General features: G+C 33.2%; 1 long non-coding RNA gene across 1 annotated transcript; it reads left to right on the top strand.

The window, feature by feature from the left end:
- The first annotated feature begins 1339 nt into the window (after window positions 1-1339).
- LOC143531791 (uncharacterized) lies at window positions 1340-1796 on the top strand. Its single transcript, XR_013135085.1, has 3 exons — window positions 1340-1404; window positions 1474-1569; window positions 1744-1796. It is a non-coding gene; the product is annotated as an uncharacterized LOC143531791 (long non-coding RNA).
- Window positions 1797-14641: the final 12845 nt, after the last annotated feature.

Here is a 14641-nt window from a genome sequence, read left to right as displayed (position 1 = left end):
AAACAAAGGAACTTTAGCCTCAGCAAGCTCAGGTTTGTTAATCTTTTCATATGTCAGCACTTCTTTTAGAAGTTCCATCTTCTTTAAATTTTTAAAATTAGTTAATATATATAAAAGGATTATTAAAGTCATATATTATAATTAATAAACTACAAAAAATGAAAAACAAACTCAAATCTTTCTTCTTCTCGATCCAGCACTAGAAGATTCGTTACGTCTTATCATCATAATCCATGCCTCGCCGATTGCTACAGCGACTAAGGTATAGTTCTTAATTGCTCCGGCGTGTCCTCAAATAATCCATGCCTCGCCGATTACTGTGTTAAGATATATAATTAAGTTGAAACGGACACAGATTTATACTTTTACCTAATAAGGTCTTAAAGAGTACTAAATATGTCTATGTGTACCACTCTTTCAGTGGTTTGATGATGTAAACTCGCCTGACGTATCTGGTGTCTGTGGACAAGTTCTTACTTCATTATCAGAGATGCATGGGTGTGAAGTAAGTCTATATATCTACTTAAATGTTACTTCTTCTAACTTGCAATAATTTGCTTTCTCTGTGGTCCAAGATAGTAGAGATTACTATACCAGAGCTTCAAATGATGCGCATAGCACATATCGTTTCATATGGTAGTGAAGCCCTGTGCTCATTAATGCCTCGATTCCTAGAAAGGTATGTGTGTTTTGTTATGTATAATTACAAACATGTTAATCAAAACTTTATTGTAATTGTGAGTTTAATGAGAAATATAATTTTTAATGTTACTATAGTAGTCTTAATTTACAAGTAAAACGATTTCAGAATTCTATAAACATTAAAAATGGACTTTTGGTGAATGATAGGTTGTTTGTTTTTCATGCAGGAACTTTCAGAAACTTGCATTGGATAGTCGTATAAATTTGGCAGTTATTCAGTCATTCACATGCTCAGACTATGTTGCTGCCCAACGTCTTAGTTAAAAAAAAAATTCTTTATTATGATTTCTATAGCTAGAGAAATAATTATAGTTTAATATGCTACAGACGGAGATTAATGTATTACCACATGGAAATCTTCAAGAAGGTGGACATTATTGTGACCCCTTCAACAGGGTATGATAAGCTCAGCAGCTACTATATGTATGTATTTATGTATGTATATGTTGATTGTTTTCATGATCTAATTGCGTTATTGTCCAGCGTGACTGCACCTAAGATTCACCCGAGTGCACTTGCTTGTGGTGATCGGATCTGGAGGTTATAGGTGCATAGTTAACTTAAGAAAAGATGTATCTGTTATTTATACAAACAAAATGGAATGTGAGTCTAATTATTATTATATGTGTGTGTTGTTCAGCTAGCCTAATGAAATATGGATTGACAGCAAATGTTCTTGGATTCTCGGCCATTTCTGTCCCTGTAAGTGTGTATGGAAATGATAAACGTAACCACTCCTCGTGTCTTATGTTGTTGTCTGCGTCTGCCTAGGTTGGTTATGATAAGCAGGGACTTCCAATAGGGCTGCAACTAATAGGACGACCTTGGTGTGAAGCAACGATTTTGCGTTTGGCTGCTGTTATAGAGGTAAAAGTTGACCTTTGTACTTTCAACTATATTAAGTAAAATCATTGTGGACTTGTCTAAATTTAAAGATAATCATATTAATTAAAGCTGGAAAATATATAATGTATTTGACCTTAAAAGTCAAAGAGAAGACTAAACACGAAGACCGTTGACTATCTGCATTTACGTTTGCAGCAACAATGGAATGAACCTAAGAGGAAGCCTGTAATATATTTTGATGTTACAAATACAAAGGGTAAATGAGAACAAGTTTAAGGCTGTTGATGAGTGCTCAAGGGTTACTTGATTCTAAGCCATGACTTTTGTTAACTTCATGTTTTTTTTGACAATTTGCTTTAATTATGGAATTTTATTTTAAGTATATATTTACAAGTCCAATTTGCTTTAATATATATTATTTTAAGTATATATTATTTAGTTTTTAATATATTGTACTAGCTATTAATATTAAGTTTTTATAAACAATGAATTTTCACATTGATTTAGATAAAATAATTAATTTCAAATTTCAAAAATAGAAATTTTCACTTTATGTTTGGTTCTCAATGAAGATTAATAAAAGACAAGGCCGATTGCTTTAGATAATTTGTTTGTTTTTGAGACAACATGTTTTAACATATGGCCAGTTATGTGTTCCATTATATATAGTTGAAACAAAAATAAAGTGAAACTAATAATTTTAATATGGATGATAAAGTTACAAATATTGTATACAAAAAAATATTTAGAGATTTACGAATTTGCAATTTTTTATTTCCATACTGTGTATTGTGTAATTTATTCAATTATATATTATATTTTTTTATATGTTGAACATATTTTTTATATTTCACATTGTGCTATTATTAAATAAATTTATTTATTTTAACCCGTGTTCTACACGGGTACCTAACCTAGTTATATATATATATACAAGTCCAGATTCTTCTTCTTCACCAAATAAATCCTAAAAGTTCAATTCTTTATTTCTGTTCATTGTATGGCTGGTTCAAGATTCGGGTTTTGATTTTGGTTTGGAAACTAACATATTGCATAACTCAATTACCTGGACTAATTGCGAGTTATCGGAGAACAGGTACTCGCCGGCGACGGACACCAAGAACTTGATTACGGCTAACAAGGTGTGATAGGGAGAAAATGAATTGTAGGAGCGAGTTGAAGAGGTCGTGTAATGTCCTATTTATAGGTGAATTGTAACGAGGTGGTCAAATCTAGAAGTTAATATCCGTGAATTTTGCCCGGCTAGAATCACAGGATTTACCGGCGGTTAAGGTCGTTATAATCGAATTAATTTATTGATTATAATATAATATCGACGGTTAATGATATTTTAATAATTAAATTGATCGTTAACGAGTTATACCGCGTAAGTGGGGTTCTCCGGTGCCGGAATTCGGCGGCCGGAGTGAGGCCGGAAAAACGGTGGGGACGAGGGTGGGTTCCGATTATTTTATATAATAATATAATTTAAATAAAAGTTACAGTTTAGTCCCTGGAGATTTAAAATTGTTTTATATGAAATAAAAGTTAAATTTTCATAATCAGCCCTTGGACTATTGAATGTTATAAAATAGATTTAATAATTTTATTTTGCAGTTTGGCCCTTGAACCTTGAGGATGTTATAATTTGTTTTAAATAGTTATGATTTCAGATTACTTGCGCATTTAACCCGTGAAGTTCGTTTAACGATAAAACTTATGGTTTTATAAATAAATCGAAAGTAATAGTAAAAGAACGAATATTGAACATCAATGTCGGGAATACTTTATTAATGACAAATAATAATACATCGAAATGACCCAACGGATCGGGTTCACAAATACGAATCCGAATTGAAAATTTACGAATGTCACACTTTTTCTTTTATTAATTAAAAAAAATAAATTATTAAAAAAATTATTTTATACCAAATAAAATTATTTTTAAACTAAATAGAATTATTTATAAATTATATCTTATCATTTTCACTTAAAAACCAAACTTTCAAAACCCGTCAAGTTCGTTTTAAACTCGTTTAACATTTATATATTTATCGCTTGTTAAACTTTATAATTCGTTAGCACCTTCGTTTTCAAAATAAAATATGCCGTTAACACCAAAATTCCGTAAACGTTATAATATTCAAACTTAGTATTAATCTTGTAATTAAGATAATATTAAAACATTAATAAATCGTTAACCCGTTAATATAAATTCGTTCACTTTTAGTCATGAAGCTTTAAATCATTAGTTTTAATTCGTTAACTTATATTTCGTCAACCGTAACCCGTTAACTTTAAAATTTGTTAGCTTATCATTCGTTGACTGTAATCCGTTTGTTAGTTTATAATTCGTTAATCTCAATTCGTTAACTTAAAATTCGTTATCTTTTAATTCGTTAACTCAAATTCAATAACATAGAATAATATTAAAAGCCATGCCTTAAAATATTAAAAATTAAATAAAATAATATATTCCCAACAAAATTATACAATAATTAACTTTAATATTCCCGTTAGATTAGTCTTTAAATTTTCGTATTTATTTTATTTATAGTTGGTGCGAATCATTCGTTTTGGTTCATTTAACACTTTCGGTGTTATCTTTTTTTCCCGCTTCAATTTTTAAGGTGAGTATCTCACAACCCCTTTTTAACGTTTTTATTACTTTTGGGGGTAGCATATGCATTTTTACAAATTCAAAGTATTATTATTTCGCTTACAAAACTACAATTCACTATGTGGACTTGTGTGTTACTTGATTACTTGCTCGAACTTACTTGCACGTGGTAGCCTCAATAAGTATAATCATACGCCCCACTTTGCACTCAGGACCATTTTATTTCGAGTGAAAAAAGGCCTCATTATCGGAGTACGTTGGTTGTCCCCGACTAGAAAGGACCTTACTTGCCCGATTATCTTTGTATGTTGGTTGTTACCAACTGGAAAGGACTTTACTTTCTCGTTTAACACTTGTTCATGAATTGTATGATTTTTACGTAATTATATCAAACTGTGTGAACTCACCAACTATTTAGTTAGTTGACATTATTTTATACATATGCTACAGGTACCGTTATTAGAAGATGAAGCTCGATGAAGACACTAGACTTAGGCTATTTAAACAAATGGACTAAATGTTTATTTGTATTAATATTTCCTCGTATTCTTTGTTTTCAAACTTGTGTATTTGATGTTGAAATTAATTAATGATAATATTGTCACTTAATAGTGTCACATATGTTGAGCAATTTGTATATTACACTTGGGCGTTTTCACATAAGCTGTTACATTTAAAAACTCACCATGACCAAAGACCTATAACTTAGCATTTGTAACAGCAAATAACAATTTACAATTCCGGCTTTTGCGTACAATCAAGCTACTCTAACTCTCTAAGGCAATAAAAATTTCAACTTTTCCCCCATCAATACACTTGAGGTTAACATTGTCCTCGATGTTAAAGATTTAATTTTTAAAAGAACATTAATGAGGACGGGGTTAAATTTACTAATTATTAATTTTAAAACCAGGCTAATGTGATGGTCATAACAAGCTATACAATTACACTTTTAACAAATTAATTAGAAAAACAAGTAAATTTTGAAAATGAAATCACCTGATATAGGTAACTCGTGGGCACTCGTGATAGCCTGGAAGAATCTGTCTTCTCTAAATACTCAAGTGTGTCTGCAAACAATCAAAAAGTGTAGAAGCAAGCTTCTCACAACAATTAGATTAGGTCTTTTAAATAGTTTGCAAAATTTTTTTTTTTAATTACCAAGCCGAGTTAATAAATTTTATAATTAAATTTGTTAGGCGAGTAATAATGTTAAAAGACGTAACTCACTTTCGTAGGAATCACGGTTGCATTTAGCATATGCAATAAGTTCTTTAACCCCCCCCCCCCCCCCGGTAGCCCTGGTGGACGAGTAAGATCTCGTGAGGGTTTCCAGGGAACTACACCCACAAAGTTTTAAATACAACATAAAACATAATTTTGCACGTACCTGGATTGACCATAGCACCGCAAGTTAACACACTCCAGGCATCTCGACTAGACCATCGTCTAATTGGAATTTTCTTACCTAACACTTCGAACACCTTGATTTTCCATTGCTTCCCCACATTTAGCTTGTGCTATAGTGGCACACTTGAAATACCGGTTAAAAGTATACAAAAATATAATAAAATCAAACAAAATAAGTACCGAAAATAACATCTGGGTTGCCTCCCGGTTAGCGCTAAATTTTTGTTAAGATCTTCAGCCGGACCGTACCTGATGTGCCATTCATGGTGGTCTCGTAGGGTGCTTGCTTCCTTCCTCACACTTTCATCATTAGTTTTTTCCCATACCAGATCGTAAAATTTACAAGTTTCTCTGTAATAATCATACTCCAATTATTTCTTGACATTTTTTCTTCTTCTCCTTCTTGACTTCTTTACTTTCTCTTCATTTAACCTGTCAATTATAAAACATTCTTTCTTTTCTGTTTGATTCTTCTTAATAGGAGATTCACACTTGTTAATTTTATGACTAGATAAATTAGAAAAGACTTTAAACTCATTTTGTTTTCCCCGAACCTTATTCTAATCGTTCCCTCAGCACAATTAATAATAGCCTTTGTTGTAGCTAAAAGCGGTCTATCCAGAATACAAGTCGGTTGTGTATTCTTTACACAATCGAGCACTAGGAAATCCACAGGATAATAGAATTCACTAACTTTTAAAATCACATCCTTTACAATCCCCCTAGGACATGCAGGAGTTTAATTAGCTAACACCACTGTGGTTTTAACTTTTTATAGTGGCCCAAACTCATACTGATCATACAAACTATCCGGTAAAATCACACACAAGCTCCAAGATCCAACAAAGCATTGTCTAATTTAATATCACCTATTTGTATTGAAATCATAGGTGTTCCTGGATCTTGATGTTTCAGGGGAAGGGTACCCATTAAAACAGCGTTCACACTAGCAGTTAAATCAAATTGTAAGGCCAAAAATGTGACTTACGATATCAAAAGAAGGAAAACCGTTAAATATTTTATGGTCAAGCAAATAATTAAAGTGGGTGAGAAATTTGAATACGAGACGAGAGCTTCAGTGCACGCGTTTAGCTTCAACAGGGAGGAGATCTTCTAGAATGTTTTTAATTGGCTATATATAGGACATTTGTTGTCATATGTAAATTTGTGTTTTGTATGGTGTAAATCACCCCACCCATTTGGGAGCTCACCTTGGGTGGGATCGGTTCATTTATTATATATTTCATTGATGTGGTCTAAAATATACGTATTATTATATAAATATTTGTTACACTTTTAAGTACTTTTGAGCTAGGTTTTTATTGAATATTATTTTATTTGGCTAATATTTGAATTTTAAAGTTTAAAAAGACAACAAGCTAAACGATGCATTTTTACTAGTTTAAGACAAACAAGTTAATAATAATAATAATAATAATAATAACATAATAACAATACTATAATAATAATGTCAATCAAGATAAAGAATTCATGTGTGCATGTGTGGAGTGGTTCACATTCTTGTACCAAATATAATTATTATTATTTATTTCTTTATTGTGTGTTATTTATTTCTTTTTTATGTTTTTTTGGCAGGCCTCAATCAAAAGTGCTAATTAGGTTTTAAATTAAAAAGGGCCCACAAGGAAGCATATATATTTTTGGTCTGGGGACACAATAGAAGCGTTACGGCAGATAGGAGGGCGCCACCCCTTGGTGGCTACTGTATAAAAAACAAACCTACGAAAAGAAAGAAAAAGTAGCCGCAAAAGCTAGAAAACTCACGGCCAGCGGAAGAAAAAATAGTTGATTGAATCAAGCAAGCAGGCTACTCAAAAGTCAATCGGCCAAAAAGAGAATTAATAAGCAAGCAGGCACACCGCTCAATTAATTTAACCAGGCTAGTAGCTCAATAATATTTATTTGTTTTACGATGAACCATGACTTAATTTTATCTTTGTTTCATCGATTATTATGAGCGGCTAGTCTGTTATACTGCCTGGGTTTGGATGAATAATTTTTAGACTTGTTTTATTTTTGGCTTTGGATTGTTTATTGATCGGTTTTTTACTTTGGTAAAAGTTTTTATTGTCTTTGGTTATGATGCGTATGCGTATTTGGTATTAATTTATGATTAATTTATTGTTCCATATGCGTCTTTGTAAATGTCTTTCATGTATGAATGCGTATTAGGTTGTTTATTGTGTGTTTACAACTAGTTTATGGTTTATTGTTAACATATTCCATATGAACGGTAATTGAGAGTTTAGAGATATCTTATATTCTGCCACTTGAGAGACCGACAGGTAATTGAGTGTTGTTTGTTTTGATCTTTTGCGGGTTTGGGTAGTGATTGCACGGGAGTGAGTTACCCTAGACTTCTTTTGATTCTTACAAGTCAGAATTATAACCGAATTCAATAAGGATACCCCTTACGTCTTAGGGTGTTTTGCGATTAGAGAGACCGGGAGGTAATTTAATCTTTGGGTACCTTAGCATAGTTAGGTAAGGTGAGACCGGGAGGTGATCCGAACCATTAAACTGTTGAACTTACATGATATTTAGGGTTCTTAGGTATTTTTGGTGAGACCGGGAGGTGATCTAGCATACTTTAGTTATGCCTTAAGTTTCATATTTTAGAATCCGGTTACCGATCATAAATCCAATTCCGAGAGTTTACGAGTTGACTAGTAGGATTCCTTGCGTAGGTAGTTGTTTCCCCTATATAAGTTTCAACCTGATTTGTTCGTATACAGTTCCGTGTCATTTTTAGTTTAAGTATTATTTAGTTTATAATTATTATTAAAAAAATCAATTAAATCTATTTATTTAAGTTATTAATCAAAGTTTAGTTTAGGTGTCGCAAGTGTCCTGTGGGTTCGATATCGGACTTCATTAGGCTTTAATATAGTCGATAGGTACACTTGCCAGTCTAGTGGTCTAGCATTAAGAGAGTCTAGATTTGTAAATTTAAAACTAGAGTGTCTAAGTTAGGTTAGGTTTTTATAGACCGCGATTCAGCACATCGTTCATCTTTCAAAACCGACAACGGAGTTGTTCACTATTTATATTATTTTGTTCGATCGTTTGATTTCACCGCACCCGTCTCGACTGATTATCAAGAACAAAGTCTTTCTTATGTTGGATTCGGCTTTTCCGGACCTACACAAGTTATTTAGGAAACTTGTGACGTCGTTTGTGGGTACTTAACTCTTCTAAACATTCAACATGATCAGGATTCTCTTTAATTTGTTTAAGCAACGGTCTATTTATTTTCACGTTTTCAAAACTTTTCCACCTTTCTCCCTTAGGTGTTTCCCATTTACTTAAAATTTTTGGGTGCGAGTAAAGCAAAGGGAAATGGAACTTTAACATTCAAATTACCAGTTTTAGAAAACATGTTATTTGAATTATTTTCAGACTTTGTAAAACTTCTAACTTCCTGATCATGTTCACTCTCACCCTTAGACTCAGTTATATCATTACCCCACATTCAACACATTTTAGTGAGTGAATTTCAACAGAAATTTCAGAAAGAAAAAGAGTACATACAGCATTTATGTGGACACTTGTTGTATTAGAGGATTTATAAACTGGATTTATTTGAGTATCACTAAGAATCTTACCTTAATCTCTTCTGATGATTGCCATTTCTTCAGCTAATTGTCCAACCCGTTATGACATTTCCTTGACCTCCTTATCTCTAATCTCATTACCTTTCTGAATATCCTTTATTAACTCCATAATTGTGTCCAATTTTGCATTGATGGAGTTATTATCTGACCCATACTGGCCCATTTGCCTATTCCCTTGATTCTGCTAGTTGTTGATTGTCACACCCCGACCAAAGGCGGCGGAACATGCCGAGGTGTAACGATTGTCCATAAGCACATGACACTAATTAAAGTGACAGTATTTAATAAACTCATTTCATTTCACAACATCGAAAATGTCACATAACAATTATCAATAAAATAACCATAAACAAGATATCACAAAATATGGCAAATTTGATATTGTTCATTTTTACTAATATCCTAAGGTCTTTGATGTTGTTTTCTTCACAATCATAATTCAACCAAGATGCAAACCTGCAACATTTCATAAAATAAAGTTTGTCAACACAAAGGTTGGTGAGCAATTCATAAGTTTAATCATATTAGTATATAATAAAGATAGCCACAAAACTTGCATACGAAACGATAAATAAAAGTGGTGATTTGGATAAATAGATATCGCTAAACACAATAGCGACACCTAGCTATAAGAGGATGCCAAATAGTCTAGGATTTTATAGTTATCGTTAATTGCATTACGTTCACGACACCTTGCTATAAGGGGATGCCAAATAGTCTAGGATTTTATAGTTCCACCAACCAAAAGCGATAAACACATAGGCATATAAGCGTAGAACACCAAATCGAGCAATTATTTAGGTAAAGTATACAACTACGTTTCTGGTTTAAGATTCAAATATAAAGCATTTTGTTGAATAAGTATGAAATGTCACCCCCAAAATAAAAGATGGAAAATGGGGTATGAAGTACTCACCTTCAAGTAGTAAACTTAAAAGATGATAATTTGGAGATTTGTCGGAACGACGAGTTTAACGCACAATGCCTAAAAAGAAAAGAAGTCTTGAATTTAGAAAGGTTGTCTTGAAGGTCTTTAAACAAAATAAATGTTGAGAAATATAAATAATTAAAGTTCAAAGTTTAAAATGTAACTATTTAATAATTTATAATAATAACCCTTTAAAAATGTAAGTTTGCTTGAAACCGGGTTAAAGTATCTAACCTTAATATTTACTCAACCTATGTTAAGTAATAAGGTGGGTAAAATGCAAGAATGCAAATCCCTTTGGAATAAATATACTAAAACGGTTTTTTTTATCGAGTATTCGGGTTGTCGGTTCGGGTCTTGATAATTGGTCAAACCCAAAGTCAACTTTCCAAAATATTGAATGTTATGAGATAACTCAATAAAATTTAATAAGACTTAACCAAGTATGTAGTTCCATTGTTTTAGAACTAACAACGCACGTTAAGCAAGTGTTCGGTTTTGTCGGTCTAAACTTTGTTACGAGATCAAGTTGGATCCAACATTTCCAAGTACTTAAGAAAATATTTAAAAATCAATTTGTAACTATTTTTAAAGAAATATACAAGTCTTGATGGCTAAAAAAACACACTTGTGTGTCTTAAGCGAGTGAGAATCGGTTTGGTTCGGTTTCCATCTCACAACAAGCTCATAGATGGTTTCCACATGTCCAAACACTAAGGAACTTGTATAATAATGTACAAATAAAAATACTTTAAGTTTTACAACCAAAAGTTAACAATAAAGTCTTTAAACAAAAGTTCGGTTTTCGGTTCGGATCGTGTTTCGGGTTAAGACCGAGGTAAGATTCTACAAACCCATAACCATAGAATTTGTAAAAATGATTTTAGAAACTTAGATCTAACAATAAGTATGTTTAAACAATTATTTAACAAAACTAGTAACAAAGTTCGGTTTACGGTTTAGAGCTATTTACGGTTAAACCGAAGCATAGACTCTTAAAAACCCATAACCATGGAACTTGTAAACATGACCAACAAACTAAAATAAGCAAGATTAATATGTATGAACAAGTTATATAGATGTATATATATCAAGGACACGAAGTCCTCCATGAAGCCTTGCCTTATGAGGTCCGAAACCTCACCGACCGGAATCGGAGAAGTAACTACCAAAGGTAAACAAGGGGTGTATATTATATATATGTTGCACAACCATAAACAAGTATTAATAAGGCTACATAAACTAATTAAGATGAAAGACTAAAAACCTTCAAGAACACTTAAGAAGATAACCTTGAATCTTTGATGTTTGAGAGTTTTTTTTTTTTTTTTGAGTATATATAGGGTAATGTTGGTGGTCAAATATGGGTGTGAGACACAAGAGTTTTCATACAAAATGGATCAAGACAAAAACACAAAACAACAAAATAAATAAATAAATAAATAAAAATAAAAATATGATGTTTTCAAGACCCAACAAGTGTGAAACAATATTGTAACATAAATCCATCATTTTGATTATAACATAAGCTTCGGTTTACAAATCGGGTCGGTTTACATAATAAACAAATACAAAAACGAATACAAACAAGACCCGAAATTGACGAATGTCACATTGATAGTTACTTTGACCTCCTTGATAGCAATTCTGAACTGGTACCTCAAAAGATCTTGCATTTAATGTGGTGGCTCGAACAATGAGGTGTTCTTTGGTGCTATACGCACAAAATGGATGGAACCTCCTCTAACCGGGGCTGTGTTACTCGCCCTAGGCACTCCATCCACATACTCATCCTGACCCTATTGTCCATAATCGATTTGCTAAATACCCTTATACCTTTGCCGACCTAACTTGACCCGATGCTGACCTCTTTGATTAAATTGTTATTCTGAAGGCGCAAACTCATTAAACTCGTCATGCTTAAATTGATCATAATGCCCATCTTCATTGAAATCTCCATCCCTGTTTCCAGCTCTCCTATTTACTGTACCAGCTCCCCCCTTAGCAATACCAAACGACCCATCCTCTTCATCTGCACTATATTTGGCATATCGTTTGTGAGGGATCATTTGTTATGTTACTTACTGATGGGCTGTTTTGTTAAATGTTAAAATCATCAAACTCATCATATTGTGGTTGGTTTTGGGGTTGAAGAGGTGGTAGGTCAAAGTCTGAAAAATCTTGTGTGAATGGTAGGTTTGATGGGCCACTAGATTGACTTTGATTACTGTGATAACTCATAACTTAACTACACGTATGCTGCCGACACTAAAATAAGTTCCTGCACCAACAAAGACAAGCAATACCATGCGTAGTACTAAACTTAAACAAAAATAAATAAATACAAATATATTTTTGGATTATTTAAATTTTTGAATTTTTTTTTTCAAACAAGAAACGCAAAACTAAGCGCTCTAGCTCCCCAGACGACACCATTTTGATGACCGTCATTTTAGTCATGCAAAAACCTAATTAAACTATATAGATAGAGTAAGTATGGTATCGTATCCACGAGAAGCATGTGGGAAGTATTACAAAGTTGGTTTGATTTTTAATATAAATTTAACTAAGGTGGACAAACGATGGCACGCGAAACTTAGAAGATTGATTTTAAAAACAATTTAAGGAAAATGCAATTTCCTTCGGGTTTCAGTTTCTAGGTTTCACACAAAGCTTGTTTAATTAATTGGGAACCACGCAGACATAGTTCTGGAAATTAGTTAAAGTAGCTATTGAGACAGACTTTTGTCATCAAACCTATTCAATTCAATTATCCAGTCTACTAGTATCAAGTTAATCCTTTTAGTTACCTAACCAGCTTCTAGGTTTTGTCATCAACCGAACGTGGTTGTAGATAAAGAACTCAAAACACTAACTAACTGTTTAATTAACTAATTCTTCAATTTGTTAAATGCTTGTCATCACATAAACAAATCCAATACATAAACAAACAAAATTGAGTGCTTAACCTAGATGAACCATTCACCCGGAGAAAGTTACAACAAGATTAGCCCTGCCTCATCATGGTTATTGCTTCTTAATTTACGTGACACATAGTCCTAGGCTGGCAACGTCCTTTGCCTTCTACCCTACTGTCATTAAAAAAAAAACTCTCAAGACTTCGTACTCTCTGTTTTCTTTTATTTGAGATCTGAGCTTCCTTCCATTGACTTCAAACCCAATTACAATTAATTTTATGTATTAATCCCAGTTAGAATATTGTATGGTGCACTGTTGACTTTTTCTTTAATTATTTCCGTATACCATATATACGTTGAAGGCTCTTAATAATTCTTTCATGACTTTTCTTTAAATTGCTAGCTACACTATAACAATTATATTAATTTCTTTACATGATTAATCATTTACTCGATCATTGATCTCTGATATAAACATGAAAGTGCCTTTGCATTGTTTATTTGATTGCTTTATCATTATAGATCGTCGTCAACTGAAACCTGCAAAATATAAAAACCACTCAATGTAATTGACTTCCAACAAATATTTAAACTAAAAATGCAATATTATTAACAATTAGTTACATCCACTCATCACACATACTAGCCAGTAGCTAGCCAAAACATACAAACTGCCAGTACCATTTTAACAACCCACTTTCCCCTCCCCAATACATCAATCCCCTTGAACATTAAAAGTAAAATACTTCCACTCCTCCCATGTTACGTAATTTAGTTTCGATCTATTTCGCACCCAAAGGAAGCTTGTCACCTTGATCTCCTCTACTGCATTAGTCAACCGAATGACCGACCGGTCATGAATCACCTCGTTTTGGGCCTTCCATATCCTCCACATCGAAATCAACACTATAGCATAACAAACGTTAGCCTTTTTCTTCGTTAAAAAGAGAACTTATACATCTCGAGGATATCCTGAACTCGATAAGCGTATATTGCAGGGACCCGACACCAACCGTAGATAGCCTGCCATACCATTTGTGCAAGACCACAAGAGATAAATATGCGTATCGTCGATTCGGTATGATCCTCGCATAGAGCACACATAAGCGAGGGAAAGATAATATTACGGGTCTCCGACGCGACCCGTGTAGGTAAGCGATCCCACTCCACTCTCCAAGCCACCAAATTAACCTTTTTGGGTACCTAATTGTTCCACCTAAAAACGAGCTCAGGCAGTATACCACGCTCGTTTAACAGGTGCAACTTGATGCTCCTAACATTAAACGAGCCCATTTCGTCTAGATCACACCATAATTTCTTACCACCCGTTACTAAAACCACAGTTAGACATACTCGAAGCAGCTGCCGAAATTCTTCCACCTCTTGTAATGATCCAGGATATCACGACCAACCCCACTGCCCACATATAAAATTAAACTTCATGAATAACAGAGTCACAATCGTGCCGCTCTTTTCCGTCTCCAGCGCGTACAATCTCAGAAACCAGGAGTAAAAAGGTTCGTTTCCAATCCATAGATCCAACTAGAATGATGTTTCTTCTCCACATCGAACCATAAATGTA

This window comes from Bidens hawaiensis, unplaced genomic scaffold, assembly GCF_021521415.1.
Source record: "Bidens hawaiensis isolate Kalapana, Puna unplaced genomic scaffold, B.hawaiensis_p1.1 tig00009253_1, whole genome shotgun sequence".
Classification (NCBI taxonomy): domain Eukaryota; kingdom Viridiplantae; phylum Streptophyta; class Magnoliopsida; order Asterales; family Asteraceae; genus Bidens; species Bidens hawaiensis.
This window is presented reverse-complemented; position numbering and strand designations above follow the sequence as displayed.